The 23,382-nt window shown below is 49.3% G+C and overlaps 1 protein-coding gene across 1 annotated transcript in view; it reads right to left on the bottom strand.

Annotated features, from left to right (window-relative positions):
- The window catches only part of MYO15A (myosin XVA), a 1,716,372-nt gene that overhangs the window by 987,453 nt on the left and 705,537 nt on the right, over positions 1–23,382 (bottom strand). The window lies entirely within an intron of this gene.

Here is a 23,382-nt window from a genome sequence, read left to right on the forward strand (position 1 = left end):
TGTGGGTCTGATTGGCAGGCCCACAGCCAGAGAAAGTCGTAAACCAGTGAAACAAAAGCAAAAAATCTGGGTGATCATAGGATTGCAGACCCTACTCTCCTACATGGGCCACAGGGACGTCTCATCTCATCATGTAAAACAAAGCCAGCCGGCAAAGCTGAAAGATGATGGAGCGGGTTAAATCTAAAATGAGTTATTACAAATCTATCAGAGTAATTGCTTAAGATGCATAGGTAATTCTCCATACCCTGTACTGATTTTAAAAGAACATGCACTCGCACCGCTGGCTTGGTAAGCTCGGTATTTTCATGGGAGGCCATGGCATGTTTAAAAAATAGCTTCTTCACTATGCTTAGGTCCCGAGGCCTCACTGACTCAGGCTTTAAGAAAATATTTGCCCTGCCAATAGCTGAAAACGACTCTTTATTATAACGTGGCCATGGGATTTTTAGTGCATGGTCTAATGATAAACAATCCAAAACAATCAAATGGTTGAGAGCCAGCTCATTATTAGACCAGATTTTCACCCAGCAGGTCAGGGGTTTTACTGCCACCATATCCGCTTGGCTAATTTAATCCTACTTCCATACGGAGAACGATGTACCCTGAGAACCCTTCAGAATAAATTTCAGGAACTTGTTTTCTGCGATCTGAAGATTATTGGTCAGAATATAACCCCAAACCTCGCTTCTGTACAGAGTCTTGGATATATAGAAGGACTGATAAAGTTTTATAATCACACCTGGAATCCAGGTACCTAATCTGCAGGCATAACTAGCAATGGCTCCCATGGATTTGTTCATATCGTCATATCGACTGTTTCCAGTTCAATTTCTCATCGAATAAGATTCCCAAGTAATGGAAAGCCGGGACCAGGGTTCGATTCCCAGCGCGGCAGGTTTCTGGACCAGGGTCAACGGACTCGATAATTCTCTCGCCTCGGTGCCCACTCTGATCAGCGATCACACTCGGCAACTCTGGGCATTAGCTTGCCTCATCTTCACTAACGGCCCCACCAGACCGCAAGGGATGCCTGGTCTCACCCTGGAGATACCCATTAAGGGACCATCTCTCAGGGAAGCCAGGAAGGGTTTTGCAGCGGTCGAAGCGCCTTGGGACCCTCCGGGTAAGTAGTGCGCTATATAAATGCCTATACATTTACATACATACATTTACATTAAATGTCTTAGCACAGGTCTCCTGAGGGCCAACTTTCAAAACGTACAACTTTGTGAAGTTGGCTGACAAATCCAACCCATTCATGAATTCCGTCTATCAGGGCCTGAAGGCCCATCGAGGTGCATGCCATCAGCACCATGTCATTGGCATATAAAAGAACTGGAATTACTTTCCTACCCGTACGAGAACAGTCTGTCTGCAAAGATTTCAAAGCTGACTCTAGGCCATTAATATATAGGTAAATAAAAAAGAGACTAAAATGCACCCCTGGTACAATTAAAATGATCAGTGAATCCCGCCCCCTATGAGTGTCTTACTGCGGCTGTAAGGTGGGCATGGAGGATCCTTAGTAGATTTATAATGGCGGGATCAACTCCCAGAGAATCAAGTAGGGTTCATTGTTTTTTACATTTCACCCGGTCAAAAGCCACAGTGAGATCCAAGAAACCCAAAAAAGGGCATCAGGTCGAGCAACCGTATATTTAGTAACTAATAAATAAAGATTTAAACAATGCTCCGTGGTTGACTTTACCATCTGGAAGCCATGCTGCGCATCAGAGATAATATTATTCAACTCCGCTCATTCAGAAAGCCTATTAAGTAAAATCCGCCCCAGGACTTTGACTGTAGAGTCAATGAGAGAGATGGGACGGTAACAGTTGGGATTATTCTTGTTCCCTTTCTTAAAGAACGGCACGATCGTGGCAGTAGACCACGAAGGTGGCAAACTATTCCTTACCACAGCATTTAACACCCTCGTCAAAACCAGGGCCCATACATCAGTGTTATCCTGGAAAAGATCTGGGGGAACCCCGTAAGGTCCGGGTCCTTACTCCGGGCCAGTCCCTCAATGCCCACCCGCACTTCATCCAAGGTGAAAATTATGGGGCTGTCTGACTGGAATAACCCTATCTCATGGGCAAATCCCTCACTTTGTCCAAAATTATAAACCCCTTCATAATGGACAATCAATTCTTTTGGGATGATGTGTTGACATAAGGCTGGTTTCAGTGGGTTAGAGAAACAGGGTCTGTTTATTACTTGGCAAAATAAAGTGCTATACCTCTGCTCACTCGCTCAGGTTAATTGATCCCATGCCTGCCTCTGTAGCAGTTGCCTCCGGTCCTTGATGGCCCCCTTGTTGTTGGTGGGACAATCACCCACCCAATCTCTATCCCTGGGGGTCTCTTTCAAAGCCCTCTTTAGAAGGAGAATGGCCTTGTCATCAAACCATTTTGGATGATCGGGGATGGGTTGCAGAAACTGATAATAAACTAGCAGTTGACTGCGTGATGGCTATAATTTATTTAATAATCTCCTCATCAGATGCTAATGGCTCTAAGCAGGTTTGAATCTCCTGTTGTATGGTTTTAAAAAGATAATAATTAAAAGCCTTGGGATCCACCTGAGACCAACATAGGCATCTACCCATATGAGTTAAGGATAGTGAGCCCCCAGATGTACTAGAGTGCTTCGACTGGTTACCCGCCCTTTCGAGCACTAGTATCAGAGGGTTATGATCGCTATAATGACTATGTAGGATCTTAAATCAGAGTGAGGACCCTCCCAGCGCGGCACAAACAAAAATATAGTCAATAATTTGCGAGTGACCCCAGCCTTTATAGGTAGGAGGAATAACAGTAGTGATCCATATGCAATCCCTCCCTAATCAAACGTTTCCAAGCTTTGTTGAAGTTATATGAATCAAGGCAGAGGTGGCAATTAAAATCCCCAGCTATGATTATGTTGTCAAGACAGAGACCCTCTCCCTGCAGCGCATCTAGAGCCCCGCTCTGGTCTAGTAGACTTGAAGGCCCCAGCCTTCCCTTTTTGGCATTATAAAAATTTACTATGGTCAGGAGGAGCGATCTTCTCACCACTAGTTTGATGCCCTGTAACACTCTGAAATCCCACTTCAGTTGCTTCACCACCCCACCAAGATCAAGAGCCACAAAGATAATAAGACATCCTCTTGCTTTGCCTGCTCTGGAGCTCACCGCTTGGAGAAAAAAAGTTTTAAAACCCTCAAGAAAAAATGCATTCTCAATCTCCCAAGTTTCTCAAAGGCAAATAATATTGAATAATCTAATAAACGAAATCCACCCTATATCTGTAAACTTTGCAGAGAGCCCGGATACATTCCATGAGACAAGGCTTAGGTCTTTCCCACTGCCCTGACTGTAGGTTGGGAGAGGACTTATAACACCTTCTGATTGGATTATAGCGACTTGAATAGGGAGCCTGCAAATGAGGTGATCTACGTTTGGATACAAGGGGGCATCATCATCTGCCAAAACCTATAAGGGGGACCTTAGAAGGGGGTCATTAGTAAAACATCTGGTATCATCAACCGTTAGTCAGTCCAAATCATTAAGGTCTGCCAAGAGGCCATAGCTATTAGACAATGCATTCAATACAACCTAAGCACAATCTCACCCCCACAGGCAGAGAGTTGCTCCTTAATTGTGATGTTATGAGGGGGTCCATAGAAAAAGCCAAGCGGTAATAATTTAATATTCAATTGAGGAAGATAGGACTGGGATGAATGTTTCAGGATATTGCGTGCTAAGTCAGGATATCTAAGGGTAATGATCACGCAATTTCCCTCTTAACGCTTCCTCGAGGTCCCTATGCAGGAAATTCTCCAAGCCATTAGAATATGCCTGCAGTCTATCACGTTGAATCTAGTATGTTTGCCTAGCCAATGGGAAGCTTTGTTAATTAGTTGGCCAGTGGTTTCCTAAACTGGGAGAGGCTGTTTAGTGCATGTGACTTGGGCCTGGGGGTTAAGGGTAAAGGGGCTTTGTTGGTGGTAAACAAAACATTCTCGACTTTGTCGAGGATAGCTCTTGAGTCTGACACAAGTTTTGCTATTTTATCACAAAATGGAGTCATTAACTCAGTCACTGTCTCTATGATTTTTTGTGTTAGAAGATCCCCAAATTCCTCCATGTCCCTCAAGGTGCATCTTATATGATCAGTCTCAGTCCCCTTCCGTGTAGTTTGCATTGCTTCACATTTTTTAGTTTTGTGTTTCCGGTTGGAGGGTGGAGGCGTTACTGAGTCTTTTCCCACTGGTGAGGCTGGAATGGCCAAACTGTTCTTAGGACCAACATCAATCTCTTCCAAGATGGCACCCACCGCCTTCCCTAGTAGCGAATCTATGGTCGGTCTCTTTGATACAATGGGTGACTTAAGAGCCACAGCTTTCCTTTTCCCCATTTTAACTGAGATGCTAATGACCTGCGGAAGTGCAGGAGGGGTGCAGGAGGGGTGCAGGGGGAGTGTAAAGGCACACCGATTGGCCCTCAGAGACCTGTGTAGTGTGGTTTATGAGCCTCTTTCTGCGTGAATGTTAAGTTAGCATGGCTTATTAGGAGTTTAAACGCCATTTTACATTTTTGCTGCTTTTCTGCACACAGCACTGCCTAGCTGTTTTTGCAGAGTTAGCTTTCATGAAGGTCTATACATGAGAAAAGGTTTGTTTTTCGACATCTCTAGACATACATCGTGCCCCAGTCTGTACGGTAAGTGCTGAGCCACCAAGTTTATCATAACGTGCGAGCCTGTTTATCGGGGTGTCTGTGTAACACATTCTAGACACAACAATTTGGCAGCTGCAAGCCAAGTAGGATTCTGGCTCCTTTATCATAGCACACTTGCCAGAATTGAACACACTTGGAAGATTCCTGGCATGCAGAGAGACTAACCAATCCTGATGTAATTTGCACTTACTGAGCGGACAGGTAAATGGGGTCGCCCTAAGAAAACTCAAGAGACCTTCTATAGTTTTATAATACATGGGGCCCGTTGTAGGTGCCCTAATACCAATCGGAAACGGCCGAATTCGGCCGTTTCCGACCGGTATTACGGTTTCCAGATGTAGGGCATGCATTTACAAAATCGGTATTTTACCGATTCTGTATTTACCGATTCGGTAAAATTACCGAATCGGTAAATACAGACTTGGTAAAATACCGCTTCTGTAAATGCAGATGTAGCTGGCACATGTCAGAGTGCCACAGGGCTTTAAGAATCGGTATTTTACCACCCAATCCTATTGGGTGGTAAAATACCTAATACAGGTGTGCATGCACATGTGTGCATGCACACCAGTGCCATGTGACACACAGACATGCCCTTAGGGAATGTCTGTGTGCCACATGGCACACGTGCCTGAATTCAGGGTGCTAGAGGGTGTCAAAGTGACACCCCCTGCACCCTTGCTAAAATCGGTATTTACCGATTCTGTAAATACCGATTCGGTAATGACCATTGATTCCTATGGGCTGCAATGCCCATAGGAATCAATGGGCTTTACCGATTCGGTATTTACAGAATCGGTAAATACCGAATCTTAATGATTCGGTATTTACCGAATCTGAAATACCTACATTTCCCCCCTTCTAATTTACCACTTCCTAAATACCGAATCGGTATGATTCGGTATTTTAGAAGTGGTAATTTAAAATTACCTACATCGGGCCCATAGTTCCTAGATAGGGAGGGTGCTTCAAATAGGCGCTTTCATCACCTGTTTGCACTATCATTGTAATATGATTCCTCCTTTTGTATTTTATGGAATTGTAACCATGCTGACCGTATTATTCTTGATCATATGTATGCTTATGTTGATTAAAATACTGCGCTTGGGGGCGTGGCCAAGATGGCGGTGTGATCGGACGTGCCTCGCTGAGCTCCCGCCGCCGGCCACCGAATACAGCACAACCAAAGCACTTACCCGGCCGAGAACGGTCCCGAGAGACTTCTGGCTCCAGCGCCGCAGCAGCGGTGATCTTCTGGTCCGGTTCTGAGCCCGGGGACGGCCGGACCCGTGACCTGTTTGACCGTGGAGGCGGCGACCGTTGGGGCCTAGAGCGCTCAGAGTGACGAGAGCGCGGCCGAAAACGAGGCCGAGGAGGGCGGAGCCACAGCGCCGTCCAAGGGCGCCCGGGGCAGGCATCGGCTGAGGCGGCGGGTCCGGCCCGCGCGGCAACGTGCGAGGCTTCCCACGGTTCTACGTGGAAGCTACTGCGGACCTGCCGGCCCCATCGCACACTGGAGCGGACACTGCCCGGGCTGCCGCCGGCTCCCATCGCCGGACCTGGTGGCACCAAGTGGAGGACGCCGGCGGCCTTCAGTTCCGGCCTGCAGCACTTCGGAACGGAGATACGGGGGGGGGATGTGACAGTGGTACCAGGCGCCCCCCCCCCCTCGCCATACGCCCGCGACCCGACCCGCCGGGCCGGAGCTCCATCGGCGCGTGAGGCGCGATCCCCTGCAGCAGCCCGCCATTTTAGGCGCACCAGCACCAAAGCCACGTGGGAGGGCGACGGAGGCCTAGTCTGCACCCGGAGAGCGCTGACACCGCTGGGGGTGTCTGGGATCGACCACCTCCCTGCCCCCCCCTCCTGGGCCACTGACCGGCGCGCCGGCGCGGGGGCATCTGGGGGGCACACCGAGAGTAGAGCCAACACACAGGCGGGGAGGGAGCCTGTCCATGCGCCCTGCACTGCTCTCACACCGTAGGCTCCAGCGACGACCCCAGCACTAGCCCAGACGCCAGTCGAAGGACGCTCCAGGTCCCCAAGACACGGGGTGGGCCCCATCCACACCTGAGTGACGCACCTTTGGCGGAGCCCTCTCACCCAAACCCACGCTGCGGAAGCCACACCACGTTGCAGGCGCCCGACTGGACTCGCGGCTGGCAAGTGAAGCGCACCGCCTCCCGGCTATCCCCGTGCCGGGCGCAAGGAGACACAGCGGCATCGGCGGCCTGGGCCTGCGGTACCAATAGCGGAGGGTTGCTGGGCAGGAGACACCGCACGAGCCATGTCCACCGCCAGGACGAGGAAAGACCGCTCCATCGCTGACCTCTTCACCCCCGGCGCTGTGGGGAAGAAGGCGGACGCCGCGGCGGCCGGCCACCGCGGGGGCGTCGAGAAGAAAAACCAGGCCTCGCCAACCCAGGGACAGCCAGATCCAGAGGGCCCAGTCACGCGCTCCTTCCTGGAGTCGCTCTTCATGGGGCTGCGCGAAGACATCCAGGAATTAAAGAAAGAACTCCAGGACGAGATAAAGGAGGTGCGCCGTGACACCGACGCCATTGGTGAGAGAGTGGCGGAGCTGGAGACGAAGAGCGACATCCTTGTGTGCGTCCAAGACTTTCGGACCAAGGAGGAGATCCTCACCAATGCGCGCCGGATGGCGCCGGTGTCCTTTGGCGCGCACTCCCCTGCCCTCTATCAGGACCTTGCAGCGCTGACCCTGGAGAAGAGGCGCCTCTTCCGACCCGTCACAGCGGAATTGCGGAAACGCAACATCTCATACAGCTGGGGACACCCCTTTCGCCTTGTGTTTAAGATGGGCAATAACCTCCACCAGATACGCTCCCTCAGGGAGGCCTGCACCCTTCTGAACATTGAGGAACCGTCGGAAGCCGAGAACCCCGGGGTGGGGGGCGCCCCCAACGAGGTTGCACCGGGAAGGTGGCGGCAACAGCGGAGGCGACACAGGCCACGACGTCCCGCCACCAAAGAAATAGCAGAGGGCCAACGAGCGTCGGTGGAGAGGGTCGCGCAAGGCCTGGTGAATAAAGAAAACGATTGAACTCTACCACGGTCTCGCGGTGCTACCAAGACATGACCTGGCCGGGACTGTTCACTCAGGCGGCGGGGGCGAAGCCTCGCTGACCCGCGCTGTGTTTGCGCCGTCCCTTTGATGGCGGACCCACGCGGAGAGGCGCCGTGCCCGACATCACCGTCGCCATTGCCCACACTCCAAGTGTTTCCCTTACCACGGGTCCAGTGGACATTCACCTGGACCTGGGACTATGTTGATTCAGACTTCTTTTTTTGGTTGCAGGGGCAAAGGGTGGGGATGGGGGGGGGATTCCATCGGTGCTTGCACCATTAAAGAGGATCGAACATTGCACTAATGGGGTTTGGGGGGAGGGGGGGGTTGCACCAGTTGGGGTCGGGGGGGAGTTGGGGGAAGAGGGGGGGGGTTGGGGGGGCTCTCCTTGTCCAAGGGATTCTATCACCACAGACGGAGTGGGTTTGACCTCCGGCGCAGTGTCTTCCACAGATCGCCAGCCAGCGCTTGCCACCTATGGGTGGGACCCAGCGTTTCCCTTACTGCCTCAGCCATGACACGACACATAACAGTACTCTCCCTTAATGTGAGGGGGCTCAACAGTCCAAACAAACGCAAAGCCATACTGTCCTTCCTAGAGCGTTCCAAGGCGGACATCTGCCTCCTCCAAGAAACACACCTGGTCCGTAACGACCAGCACAGACTCAAAACACGCGCATTCCCATGGCAGTTCTTCTCCTCATCCCTGAAGAAAGCAGCGGGGGTAGCGATCCTGGTATCTAAGTCTTTTGAGGGGAGGGTCCTCCAGAAGGAAGCTGAGATTAAAGGGTGACTCCTGCTTTACAGCTTCCAGATTGCAGGTCACACTCTACTCTTGGGTTCGGTCTACGCCCCGAATGAGGGGCAGGAACGGTTCTTGCACACAGCATTGGAGGCCTCGACATCCACCACACACACGCACTTACTCCTGGGAGGGGACCTCAACATTGTATTTCATAACACAGCTGACCGCTCCGGCCAGCGGACCGGGCAGGTGGGGGCACTGACTGCTGCAGGACACGCATACATAGCAGACTTAGGCCTCCTGGACCTGTGGAGACATGCCCATCCCCAGTCGACGGCCTACACTTATTACTCGGCGGCGCGTAAGACCTACGCGAGGCTGGACTACTTTCTATGCTCCTCTCAACTAGCGCTGCAGGCCGAGACGGTGGAGATACTGCCGGCCGCGCTCTCAGACCACTCCCCGGTGGTGGCGACATTTCTAATGGGGGATGCGCCGGCTCCGCAGCGGCACTGGCGACTGCGGGATGGCCTTCTGCAGCTGCCTGACACCCAACCACGGCTCAAGTCCGCGATCACCCACTACTTGGAACACAATGCCAACGACGACACCTCCAAAGCCACTCAGTGGGCGGCCCTCAAAGCGGTCCTGCGTGGCGAGCTTATCTCCATTGCCGCGGCCAACAACAAGGAGCGGACTCTAAAACGTGCTGAACTCACCCAACGGGTGGCGGAACTGGAGCAGATGCACCAGCGCACGGGTGCGGCGAGGGCATGGCGCCAGTTATGCGCCGAGCGGAAAATGTTGGCCGCTCTAGATCAGGATGTGGCGGAATACGCCGCTATGCGCCTGAAGCACGCCTATTACACCGGAGGCGACCGTTGCGGGAAGCTTCTGGCGAGCAGATTGCGGGCGCAAACCCAACGGCAACAGGTACGCTCCCTCCAATCTGCAGGTGGCGGCCAGATCACAGAGGACGCGGCGATCGCAGCGGCCTTCGGCAATTTTTACGCGGCACTGTACGATGCGGACCGCCTGGACCCCGACGCTGGGCCGACTTACCTACGGGGTGCGGACCTCCCCGCCCTCAATCAAGCCCAAGCGGCCTTTCTGGAACGGCCCATAGGCCTGGAGGAAGTCATCGCTGCCATAGCCCGCCTCAAAGTGGGGAAATCCCCAGGCCCTGACGGCTTTTCTGCGGCCTTCTATAAGACCTTCTGTCAGCAGCTTGCCCCACTTTTGCGCGACCTGTTTAACACCTTCGACACGCCCGGTGCTATACATCCTGACCTGCTTGCGGCCTCGATCTCTGTAATCCCCAAACCAGGCCGCGACCCAACGGCTTGCGGCTCGTACAGGCCCATTTCGCTGCTGAATGTTGACTTGAAACTCTACACCGGAATACTGGCGAGCCGCATAGCACCTTACATGCAGCAGTTGATTGACCCGGATCAGGCAGGCTTTATCCCACAGAGGCAGACCAGCGACAACACCAGGCGAGTGCTACACCTCATAGAGGCCGGGTCGCGCACAAAACCGGACTGCATGCTCCTCACCATTGATGCGGAGAAAGCATTCGACAGAGTGCATTGGCCCTACCTCGACCAGGTTCTCCGCCATTTCGGGTTTGGGGATAAACTACGCCACCGCATCTTCAACTGTTATCGCCGGCCTAATGCCACCGTGAGAGTGAACGGCCATACTTCCCCGAGGTTCGATATTGGCAGGGGCACACGCCAGGGCTGTCCCCTATCGCCGCTCTTATTCGCACTATACATGGAACCGATGGCCCAGAGAGTGCGACAACACCCGCTCATCTCCGGCATAAAATTTGGGGCTGACACGCACAAAATCAGCCTGTACGCGGACGACGTTTTGCTGTCACTCACCGACCCGATGCGTTCCCTGCGCGCTCTCTTTGTGGAGCTCCATACCTTTGCCCTGGCCTCGGGTTTTAAGATCAATGAAACTAAGTCTGAAGCCCTGAACATCTCCCTGAGCCCGGAAGTGGTGGCCGAGATTAAGTCCGAATTCAAGATACTGTGGTCAGACGCGGCCGTCCCATACCTGGGTGAGCGCTTGGCGCCGACTGTACGGGGTACCGCACGACTCAACTATGAGGCACTCACAACCAAAATCCGGGAACAGCTTCGGCGATGGAAGCCGCTCACGCTCTCGTGGCTAGGCAGAATCGCCGCAGTCAAAATGACGCTGCTCCCTCAGATTTTATACCTATTTCAGACGCTCCCCCTGAATCCCCCGGCCGGCTGGCTACAACAGACCCAGTCGGAACTGTCGCGATTCATTTGGAACGGCCGCCGACCGCGGTTCAAGCACACCCTCGCCACCTTGCCCCCAGCGAACGGCGGGGTGGGTGTTCCCGACCTCACCCTGTACTTCCAGGCGGCGCAGCTGCGCACCTTCGTGGAGTGGTTTCAACTGGAGTCCGGCAGGCACTGGCTCTTCCTGGACCAGGCAGTGGCGGACCGCACTCTCCAGGGCGTGCCCTTCCTGCTGCGCCAGCATCGACCCCCTAATCTGTACGCCTCTGAAATCACCAGCACCACCCTGAGAGTATGGGACAGAGTGGCCGTGACCAGAGGCCTAACCACCTTTCCCTCGCCTATGACCCCCATTTTTGACAATCCCGACTTTACGCCAGGCTTGGATGCCGGAGCGTTTACGACCTGGCGATCGACGCCCTGCAGAGCGGCGGGCCACATGTTCGACCTCAAGGGGATCCTCCCGTTCCAACAGGTCAAGACGGACTATGGTGTGGCCGAATCGGAACGCCTAGAGTACCTGCAGGTGCGCCACTGGGTGCTCCACCCCTCGATCCGGCCTGGTGCCCAACGACACCTCACACCTTACGAAAAATGGCTGCTGACACGCACCTCAGATAAGAAGCTGATCTCAGACCTCTATCAGCAGCTGCTCCTCACCCACGCACACACATACAATGCGGGACAGGTCAGATGGGAAAGGGACCTGGGGCGGCAGCTTACAAGGAAGGAGTGGGAGGGGGTGTACCATAGAGCCAGACATTCAGCACACCACACAGGGCTCACCGAGACGCTAACTAAGGTAGCCACGTACTGGTACCACACCCCTGAGAGAATACATCAGTGGGATGCCCGGGTTAGCGATAGGTGCTGGAGAGGGTGCGGAGAGCTAGGAACGCTGGAACACCTGCTATGGAGCTGCAAGGCACTTCGCCCCTACTGGGACCCTATCCTGGACCTCATAGACACACATCTAGACACACAGCTGCCGCGCTTCCCGGCATACATTATACTGGGCCTCCCGAACGCCCTCATGTATCCTCTGAAATCCTGGAGGGGGCGGCTGATCGCACTGGCCCTGGGGGCGGCAGTCCAGAACATTGTGGCCCATTGGAGAGCAACACAGGCTCCGCTACAACTGGGGTGGCTTCATCTGCTCTGGGCGATCCTGGGGATGGAGAAATTGTCCCTGGCAGCGGAGGGGAGGGGGGCGGAATTTGCGGAGCTCTGGCGACCGTTCCTCAGCCTCCTTACGGGGGAATTCCGCGAAGTGAGCTGCCCACGCTACCTGCGCCTGCTGCGCCTTGCGGAGACGCCTCTCCCAGTGCCCAAGACAGGCGCCCACAAGCGTAAAGGTCAGGCGAGCGCAGTACCACCAGGCCCTTAGTGGAAGACAGTAACTACTCGATTATTCCCGGACATGGACAAGGAGAGGGGGGGCAAGGGTGGGAAGGGTGGGGGGTTGTTCACAGTTTGATGGTTCTTTCATGTTGCAATAGCACAACCCAGCTTGCACCTTTGTAGCACCTCTTATGACGCGGCCGGCCCGGTTGGGTTGTAGGCGGCTTGCTGTGTTAACAAACGTTGTCTCCCACTGGCCAGGCCATGGGCGTCTTTGTGATCTCCGCCTTTGGCTTCCCCGGAGCGGGGTCGGCCCACATCACAGATTGAGGTGCATTAAATTTTTCAGCCTGTACTCAATAAAAGATTTAATACATAAAATACTGCGCTTGAGATCACGTAATTAAAATAAACATTTTAACCTTATCGTGTCTCTATTTTACTCCTGTTGTGGACTGGTATGAACGTATAACAAAAGAGTGTTCTCACTTCCCACTATTCCTGAGATGGTCCTTAGTCGCATATTCTAGGTTGTATAATCATTGGTGTCTTTGCTATAGGACGAAGAGCTAATGTGACACTGATTGCTAGTCTGATAGGGGATTTTGGGTATTAAGGTGAGTTTTGGCACACCCTAATTCCCTGAGGTCCTAGGTCTCTATGCACATTTCTGTGTCTGAGCAGAATCCCTGTTACACCTGAGGCCCTCTGAACTTTACCAAACTGCTTGACTATTGAGTAATTACTCAATTCAATTCAATTCAAAGGATCTTTATTCGATGATTAAAAATCACCATAAAAGCACATACATAGTTACATGATAAAAAGTCATTAAACATTTTCAAGATCCTGATACAAAAATATTAATGTTAACAGTTGACACTAGCGAAGAGAAATACAACACTTTAAAAAAAGATAAAATCAGGGACACATCATTCATCTCCCCTAGTTAGCCTTAAACGAACCGCTACCTTAATAAGGAATATGCTACTTACCAGTATGCATCTGTTCTTGGCATAGAGGGCTGCAGAGTGGTACATTATGAATAGATCGCCATCTGGTGTTGGGCTCGGATGATTGCACTTTGTTTTTCTCTTGGAGAGTCTTTTGTATCTTGGTGACTCCTCCCTTAGTTGGTAGTGCGCATGGGCATCGGCTCCATCCTTAGATTGTTTTGCCATAGTAGGGTTAGATGGAGTAGTATAGTAGAATACAGATAAGAGTGCCCATGTAAGTGTATCTAAATAAGATAGTGTTGGAACAGACACAGGTTTCCGGGGAGGCTGGGAGGGCATGTACCACTCTGCAGCCCTCTATGCCAAGAACAGATGCATACTGGTAAGTAGCATATTCCGTTCGAGGCATATGGGCTGCAGATGGTACATTATGAATAGACTATACAGCAGTTCTCTCCCTAGCGGTGGTCGCCCGTGTCTGTTGCAACTGTCTGAAACAATGTTTTTAATACTGCTTGTCCCACTCTAGCTTGTTGTGTTGTGTGCACATCTACACAATAGTGTTTTGTGAAAGTGTGCGGTGTAACCCAGGTAGCCGCTTTGCATATGTCATCTAGTGGAATGTTTCCCAGAAATGCCATAGATGCCCCTAGTTTACGTGTAGAGTGAGCTCTAGGAGGAACAGTTAATGTTCTCTTTGCTTTTAAATAGCATATTTGAATGCATTTTACAATCCACCTGGCAATGCCCGCTTTGGAGATGGGATTGCCTTTATGTGTGGGAGAAAACGCAACAAATAGCTGTTTTGTCTTTCTGAAAGTTTGTGTTCTCTCTATATAGTACAATATGGCCCTCCTAACATCCAGTGTATGTAGGGCTCTTTCCGCTACTGTTTGTGGTTTTGGAAAGAAAACCGGTAATTCCACTGACTGATTGATGTGGAATGCTGAAATAACCTTTGGTAAGAATTTTTGGGTTTGTTCTAAGAACCACTTTATTTTGGTGTAGCTGCATAAATGGTTCCTGAATCGTAAAAGCCTGCAGTTCACTTACTCTTCTAAGTGACGTGATAGCTATGAGGAAGGCCACCTTCCATGTGAGGAATTGTATTTCACACCTATGCATAGGTTCAAAGGGTGGCCCCATTAGTCTGGTAAGCACTATGTTGAGATTCCAGACTGGGGAAGGTGGTCTTCTTGGTGGAATGACTCTTTTGAGTCCTTCCATGAAAGCTTTAATTGCTGGTACTTTAAACAATGACAGGTGTTGTCTGTTTTGTAGGTACGCCGCTATGGCTGCTAGATGAACCCTACTAGATGTATATGCTAGATTACATTGTTGTAAGTGTAATAAGTAGCAAATGATTTGTTTAGTGGATGCGTCCAGAGGGTTGATGTGCTTACTGTTACAGTGTATAGCAAACCTCTTCCATTTTGCTGCATAGCATGCTCTGGTGGTAGGACGTCTTGCCTGTTTAATGATTTCCATGCATTCTGGTGGTAAATCTAAATACCCAAACTCTATGACCTCAGGAGCCAGATCGCTAGGTTCAGTTGTTTGGGATCTGGGTGCATTATTTCTCCATGGTTCTGTGTAAGATGCATGGGTAATAATCTTAGCTTTTGATGTGGTACTTGTGAGAGTTGTAGCAGCGTGGTGAACCACGGCTGTCTTGCCCACGTGGGTGCCACTAGTATCATTGTCATTGAGTGCTGCTGCAGTTTCCTCACCAGTAGTGGAATTAGTGGTAGAGGAGGGAACGCGTAAGCAAATTTGTTGGACCAATTTATCCACAGTGCATTGCCCTGGGACCTTTGGTGTGGGTACCTGGATGCGAATTGTTTGCATTTTGCGTTTTGATGATTTGCAAACAGATCTATCTCTGGTTGCCCCCATTTTTGGAAGAATGGCTGTAGTATTTGGTCGTGCAGTTCCCATTCGTGAACTTGTTCTGACTGTCTGCTTAGGATGTCTGCTATTTGATTTTGAATTCCTGGTAGGTGTTCCGCTAACAGGTAGATTTTTTGAGGAATGGCCCATCTCCATATGTCCTGTGCTAGTTTGGACAGTTGGAGAGAGTGTGTCCCCCCCTGTTTTTGAATATAATACATTGCAGTCATGTTGTCTGTTCTGATCAGGACTGCCTTGTTTGTTATTTGCATTTGGAAAGCTTTTAGTGCTAGAAATATTGCTAACAGTTCCAGGTAGTTGATGTGCAGCTTCTTTTGCTGCGCACTCCACTTCCCCTGTACTGTGTATTTGTCCATATGCGCTCCCCATCCGGAGAGCGATGCGTCCGCTGTTATTATTACTTGTGGAACTGGCTCTAGGAACGACCGTCCTTTGGAAATGTTTTCTGTGTTCCACCACTTCAGAGAGCGATACGTCCGGTCGTTTACCAACACCAGATCTGTAATCTGACCTTGAGCCTGATTCCACTGTGTCGCTAGACACTCTTGTAGTGGACGCATTTGTAGTCTGGCATGTGGTATTAGCAGTATGCAAGAGGACATCATGCCTAATAGTTGCATAAATACTCGTGCTGGTAGTGAGTGTTGTGGTTGAAATCTTTGTATTAACCCGACCATTGTCTGTACTCTGATTGGGTTGGGGTATGCTATTGCCTTTTCTGTGTCTACTGTAGCCCCCAGGTATTGCTGGATCTGGTTTGGTTGCAGGTGTGATTTTTTGTAGTTCACCGTAAACCCTAGGTGGTGCAGCAGTTGAATTGTCTTCTGTGTGTTGTGAAGACATTCTTCCTTGGATTTGGCCTTTATTAGCCAATCGTCCAAGTATGGGAAGACATGTATTTGTTGTCTTCTTAGGTGTGCTGCCACCACAGCTAGGCATTTTGTGAAAACTCTCGGTGCTGTTGTGACACCGAACGGAAGGACCTTGAACTGGTAGTGTTGTCCTTCTAACACAAACCTTAGGTATTTTCTGTGGGCTTTGTGAATTGGGATATGAAAGTAAGCGTCTTTTAGATCCAGTGTAGAAAGAAAGTCCCCTTGCTTCAGTAAAGGGAGTACTTGTTGGAGCGTGACCATGTGGAAGTGCTCCGAATTTATGTAAGCATTGAGAGGTCTGAGGTCTAATATTGGTCGTAGGGACCCGTCCTTTTTGGGGATCAGGAAGTATAGAGAGTATACTCCTGTTCCTTGTTGATCCTTTGGGACCTTCTCTATTGCATGCTTTTGTAGAAGTGCTAGCACTTCTTCTCTTAACAATGTCAAATGATCCTGACTCATTGGGCGCTGTTTGGGGGGGATGTTTGGCGGGGTAGCTGTGAGTTCTAGGCAATAACCATGTTGGATAATTTGTCTCACCCACTTGTCTGACGTGATGTCTTCCCAGACAGGTAGGAACTGTGATAGACGTCCCCCGACCGGTGTTATGTGGTCTGGGGGGAGATTTATGAAGTCACTGTTTTGGTGTTGAGGCGTTGCGGTTGTTATTATTTCCGCGGCCTCTACCCTTATTGTTGTTACCTCTGTAATTACCTCTTGAATTACCTCTGGGTGATGTTGGTGTGAAAGATGTGGATTGCTGATTTGTTCCTGTGTTTTTTGAGCCCCCTCTATAGGTGGATCTACGAAAGGAACCTCTGTGCGTTGGCTGTTGCAATGCTCCCATTGACTTAGCCGTTTCTGTATCCTTTTTCATCTTTTCTAATGTCTCGTCTGTACTTGAACCGAACAATGTCTTCTGATCAAATGGTCTGTTCAGTAGGGCTGTTTGAACTTCTTGTTTGAATCCTGAGATTCTGAGCCATGCGTGCCTTCTTAGCATGACACTAGTGTTAATAGACCTTGCTGCAGTGTCTGCTGCGTCTAACGCACACTTAATGGAAGTATTAGTTATTATTTTACCTTCCTGAATTAATTGGTCTGCCTTCTTTTGATGTTCTTTAGGAAGATGTGTGAGAAGTTTTTCTAACTCATCGTAATGTGCCCTGTCGTAACGTGCGAGTAGAGCTTGTGTATTAGCTATACGCCAGCTATTTGCTGCCTGTGATGCTACTCTCTTGCCTGATGCATCTATTAACTTCGACTCTTTATCTGGTGGAGGAGCCTCTCCTGTAGATAATGAGTTTGCTCTCTTACGAGCGGTTGAGACCACCAGCGAGTCTAGAGGTACATGCCCTCTAATAAATATTGGGTCCTTTGGAGCCGCTTTATATTTTTTATCGATTCTTGGGTTTAACACCCTGGCTCTCACTGGGTTTTCGAATATTTCTTCTGTGTGAGTGAGAAGACCCTTTAGCATAGGAAGAGTACCTGATGTTCTCTGTGCACTAGGTAGAGTCTCTAACAAGAAATCCTCTATCTGAGGTTCTGTGTGCATATCTAGTTTGTGATATTTTGCTGCCCTATTAATGAGCTGCACAAAACCTGTGTTATCATCAGGTGGTGAAGGCTTTGAGGGGTATAGCTCTGGGTCGTTGTCCTCATCTGACCCTACATCGTAATTTTCCCATGGATCTTCCTCATCCTGGATAGATTCGTCATCCCCTTGAGGTTCTCCCTCCCCTATATCACTGTCTACATCTGACTGAGGTGTAGCTGGTCTTGGTGTGGAGGGTGTAGGAATATGTGGCCTATTGTGAGGAGTAGGAGAAGAGGGTGTGTCTTTAGGACGAGGAGAAGCAGGAGGAGTTATGTTCGTCCCCATTGTTCTCTTTTTTGGAGGAAGAGGTTTATCTTCTGACTGTTCACTCTTTCTCTTCTTCGTGACCACTTTCCCAGTTTGTGGGTCAATAAACAAGATCTTTTGCTTGGGATCTGTTTGTTGCTCTTGAATCGGTACCGAGGGTCCTGGTTCCGAGAGCTGTTTTTGTTTTCGATCCTCAGATCTTTCTGGTTTCGACACCGAATGTCTGCTCGATTCCGACTTTTTGTGTATCGAGTGTCTTTTGGGCGATACATCATATTTCTTTTTCGACATGGAATGTTTCGATACCGAGCTCTCCTTTATATGCCGCCTCGGTGTCGAAGTCGATGACGCCCTTTTCTCGGATCCGACGTGGTGGGATTCCGAGTGTTTCGGTTTCAGTTTCGGTTTCGTTGCCGGGCCCGAAGGCGGGGCGTCGGAAACTTTTTTCAGCGATTTGACCGGGCCCGAGGGCGGGGTCGTTACCGCACGGGGTCGGTTTTTCGGTAAGGGGACGTCGTCACTCACGGTTTGTTGCTCGAAGAGTTCTTCAACCTCCGACTGGTCCCCTTCCGACCCCGACTGGTCCTCTTCTTCCTCGATTTGTTCGTCTCCGAACAGCTCCGGGATCGCCTCCGCCTGCATTCTGGAAGCCTCGTGCCTTCGAGCTCGACGATTTCTGATCGTTAGCTTGGAGGAGAATGCTGCGCAGGCTTCGCAGTCCCTGGATTCGTGTTCAGGCGATAGGCAGAGGTTGCACACCTCGTGTAGGTCCTTGTGTGGGAACTTAGCACCACACGATGGACATTTTTTGAATGGAGTCCTTTCCATGGACTCCGGGCTTGACTGCGCCGAGAAAGGTCTCTTGTTCCTCGACGTAGATCCAAGTTTTTCTCTTCTATTTTGAATTTGTAACGCGTCGGAATGGAAAAGAACGCGTTCGCTAACAATACCGTCGAATTGGAAAGGGAATACGCGCCGAAAAATCACTTTCTTCAGAAGTTGATCTGGAGCGTCTCGATCTTCATCCGAACCCGATGGCGGAAAAAAACAATCTAAGGATGGAGCCGATGCCCATGCGCACTACCAACTAAGGGAGGAGTCACCAAGATACAAAAGACTCTCCAAGAGAAAAACAAAGTGCAATCATCCGAGCCCAACACCAGATGGCGATCTATTCATAATGTACCATCTGCAGCCCATATGCCTCGAACAATTCATTATACAACACAGTGTAAAAGGGTCCGATGCTTTTTGTAAAAATACTAATGCCTCCCTGGCATGTACCAGTTTAGCTTGCTTTAAAACTTTTACAAGAAATCTGCGCCTGGGCATTGTGAAAAAAGGGCAGAGTAAAACAAGGTGAAGGGAATCCTGCGGAGACCTATTGTCGCAGCCGCAGGATCCCTTCTGTTCAATTGATGTTGCGAACCCTGCTGGTGATGCCAACATAAATGAGAGTAGGCTCAGCCTAAAACGGCACATCAAGAATCTGTCCTGTGCATTGTGCATAAGGTACAAATATGGCTCCATTCCCTCAACGCTCTTCACCAGGTTATGGGCCCTCACTGTCTTTTTAAGCTCTTCAGCCTCAGCTCTACGTTGACTTTTCAGCCCTAGGAAGATTTTCTTTACTTGCATCTTGTGCTGGGCTACAATTGTTGTAGGGTTGGTGAAGAGATTCCCAAAGCCTAGCTCCTCTAGGGTGTTCTTTACATAATTGAGCCAGGGAATTTGCATACATTTGTCACTCTCTAAACAATCAGACAAAATTTCTCTGCTTAGAGACGCATCAGGATTAACCCAGATTTTTAACCAGGCCACAATTGGCCTGAGTTTTACCAAATCATCTAGGTGTGGCCTCCCTAGTTCCCTGTGTACTATGGAGCCAGCGGTACTTGGGGGTACCCTCAGGATGGATTTTAGGTATTTGTTTTCCTCCCGTTCGATTCTTGTCGTATTGACAAAGCCCCATACTTCTGCCCCATAAATTACTTTAGAGCATGATATGGAGCTATACAGGTTCATCACCTGTTCCGGGCTCCATCTACCTAACCTCCTGCCATAGCTTGCTATTGCCCCATTAGAAGTGATCATTTTACTGCAGCGCTCCTCCACCAGGGAATTAAACTGTAAGGCACCATCGAAAGTTACACCTAGATAAGGAAACGTTTTGACCTCTTCTACTATGTGCCTTCCTATTGTGTAAGTGAATTTAGAAGGAGGTTTTTTACCAGCCAGGAGCACATAGGATTTGTCCAGGTTAACAGAGAGATCTAGGGCACCCATGAACTTAACAAATCCGTCAATCAAGATTTGTAAGCTCCTGGGTGTGCGTGCAATCAGGACCGCATCATCTGCGTAAAGCAGAACAGGAATATGACGCGACCCCACCCTTGGGCAATCTGCCTTTAAACCTAACATATACTGCTCCAGATTGTTAATATAAAGGGAGAACAAAAAAGGGGCGAGAATGCAGCCTTGCCGGACTCCACTCATGCAGGGAAAGGAGTCGGTCAGTCCCCTCTCCCTGTTAAATCGAACCCTAGCCGTGGTGTCACTATGCAGTTCCCTAAGTATGTTGATTAGGCCACTCTCTATCCCCATATGAGACATCATGTCCCACAATTTCTCCCTGTTGACGTGATCAAATGCCGCTGCCAAATCCATGAATCCCATATAAATCGATTCATCACTGGCCATGGTGTATTTGGCAGTCAGCATGTAAAGGTTCAGGCATTGATCACTGGTGGACCTCCCTGTCCTAAATCCATATTGAGTGTCCGAGAAGATATTATTTTCTTTGGTCCACTCGGACAGTCTGTTGAGGATCGCCCTACCTAGGAGTTTAGCCGATACATCAATCAGGGAGATAGGACGATAGCACTTGGGGTCGTCCCTATTGCCCTTCTTAAAAATCGGCACTATTATAGCTTTGGACCACAGGTGATGGCAGTGTTTATAACCCTGGTCATTAAGGGGGCCCAGAGTTCTATGTTACTCAGAAACAGGTCGGAGGGGATTCCGTCAGGGCCGGGGGCTTTGTTTTTGGTCATCCCCACTATCCCAGCAGTGATCTCCTTGATAGTGAATACGACCGTTGAAGCCTGAGTTGGGATTTCAGGTTACTCACTGTGAGAACTTCTTGTGTGTCCTGTTGCCAAGTTAGCTCCTTTATCTCAGTCGAGCCCCTCCCTTGTGTTTAAAAATGCTGAAATATTTTCCTTTTCAACAGGTCCAAGAGAGTAGGGCCGCCAGCCTGGCCTCTAATGGGGTGCGCCCCGCGCACGTCCTACGCAGCAGGAGCCTGAGCCGGTAGAAATATGCGACTCCGGGTGAACAAGCAGCAGGCGTGTTACAGTGATGACAGCCGCTAGCAGTGCTAGGGCTTGTGTTCCTGCCCCTCTCTCCACCTCAGTTACGGACTCGGAACGAGGCCATTAATTCATTGGATTTTTGATTATTATTACTTTGTGAGTTAATAGGCATCCAGTGGCAGGGCCAAAAGCTGCATCTGTAAGTGTTTTAAATTAGTTTTCACTCAGTACCACATATGTATGAGTATGTCATTGGAGGTAATCTGTCTCCTGCATCAATTATCCTCAATTTAAAACGAGACACAAAAGAGCTGTTTCAAAACAGTTGGCAGATGGGTCAGCAGCATGGTGTTGATAACTGAAAATAACCGAAGGTAAAGTATCCCTTCAGAATGAAGCAATGGTCATTCCAGTGAACCACTCTGTAACTATGGAACATTTTCAAGGTGATTGTGATGCAAATGGCTTAAAGCATGCTAATGTGCCAGGCAGATGTTTTGCCACCAAGAAGGCTGCCTTCCATGATACAAGATTCATGCAGTGAAAGATCATTGGTTTGGGAAGTATGCGATTCAGCCTGTTTAGAAAAAGAGTCTAGTTCCCCGTAGGGACAGGAAGCAATCAAAGGGGAACAGATAAATCAGGACTGCTGAGTGCTTTAAAATGGCCTCACTAGTCATTGACAAAGATTCCAAAACCTGTCCTGGTTACCTCCAATGACCATAAGGTGAGTCTTGCAGGTATCCTCATGTGTCCCTGTTTATACCATATGGTGTGACTAGGTCATTATGTCATCTACTGAAAAAATAGAGGTTCAAAGTTTTTCTCTAATGCTAGTGCCAGGACCTCATGCATTAGCTCTTAAATCAGTACCCAGTTAAGGATATTCTGCCAGCTACCAAGATATCCACATTAAGAGAGGATGGGTCTAGATTTTGAAAGACAAACTCTTTAGAAACCATTGGTTTTAGCTAAGTAATGGGGGGGGGGGGGGTTTAGCACTCTTCCTTCTTCTGTAGATAGGAAGTCCCTCATCTGGGGAGATAAATGTGGACAAATTTACAATAGGTGGAGAAGGCCTAAGTATCAAATCGCCCAAGGCCAGACCACATTCAACAGGATCGCAGCAGAGATTTTTGAAGAATACCAGGAATCAAAGAAGTGGGGATAAAACTATGCACCAATCCCCCTGCCGTCTCTAAAGTCAGGCTGTCTCCTTTGCCTCCTAGCCCCATGCTCTTGCCCTTTCATGTGGCAAAATGATTGCGTTTAACTTTGAATTGAACTGCAAAGTGCTTTATGAGTGGATGGCCTTAGTTTGCGAACATATGGAGCAAATTAGAAAACATTTCAGATGTGATTTAGCTATCCTCTGTAAAAAGTCATGATGAGAAAAAATGAGTGAATATCTGATCTCACTCCCTCAGAGGAGGAGAAACAGCAATGATGTGGGACCTTATTGTTTTTCACAGACTCGAAGCACATTTGCATATATGTAGTTCCAGTCATCCCAAGCTCTCATCTTTTTTTCTATCAGGCTGTCTAGTGTACCACTATACAGCCTGATAGAAAAAAAGATGTACCACTATAGGCATGTCAGTGGTGCTGACAGAGGAGAAAGTGACTTGGTGGTACTGCTATCCCCAACGCTGATGTGCTTAGAGAGGAACCCAGTCGTGCACCTAATAACAGAGCGATCCGGCTTTTAGAAGTGTTTCTGCTACTGCAAGTGCCCCTGTCGGCAGCAGTGGCAACCAAAAAAGTGTATGAAGAAGATGAAGGTGGCAAGAAGTGAACAGGCAGGAAGAGGAGAGGAGAGGAGGTAGAAAAGGGAAGACAAATGGACTAGTAAAATGAATGGTGAAGCGGGGAAGGTCAGGCAGACAAAGATTTAGAAGAGGATAACGCAGAGTTGGAGAAGGCGGAGCAGGAATCATAAGGAGCTCCATTAGGAAAAATGAAAAAAAATTAAAGCAAGTGGAATATGTTGGGTTGACGCAGCACTATGGCGGGTTGACGCAGCACTATGGCGGGTTGACGCAGCAATCTTTAAATTAGCAGAATCTAAACCGCTGACCAGACATCTAAAGCAACAAATGAAACAGGTATGTTTGAAAAAAGGATATTTATGACGTTCAAGCTCATTTTATTTTCACATTATCAACAAGATCATTAATGACAACCCATTTAACATATCTCTATTAATTATACACAATCAAAGCCTTTCTATGAATCTGTTTTAACTTTTTAATGCATCTTGTGCACAACGCATTAAACTC

This window comes from Lissotriton vulgaris, chromosome 10, assembly GCF_964263255.1.
Source record: "Lissotriton vulgaris chromosome 10, aLisVul1.2, whole genome shotgun sequence".
In the NCBI taxonomy this organism is placed as follows: Eukaryota; Metazoa; Chordata; class Amphibia; order Caudata; family Salamandridae; genus Lissotriton; species Lissotriton vulgaris.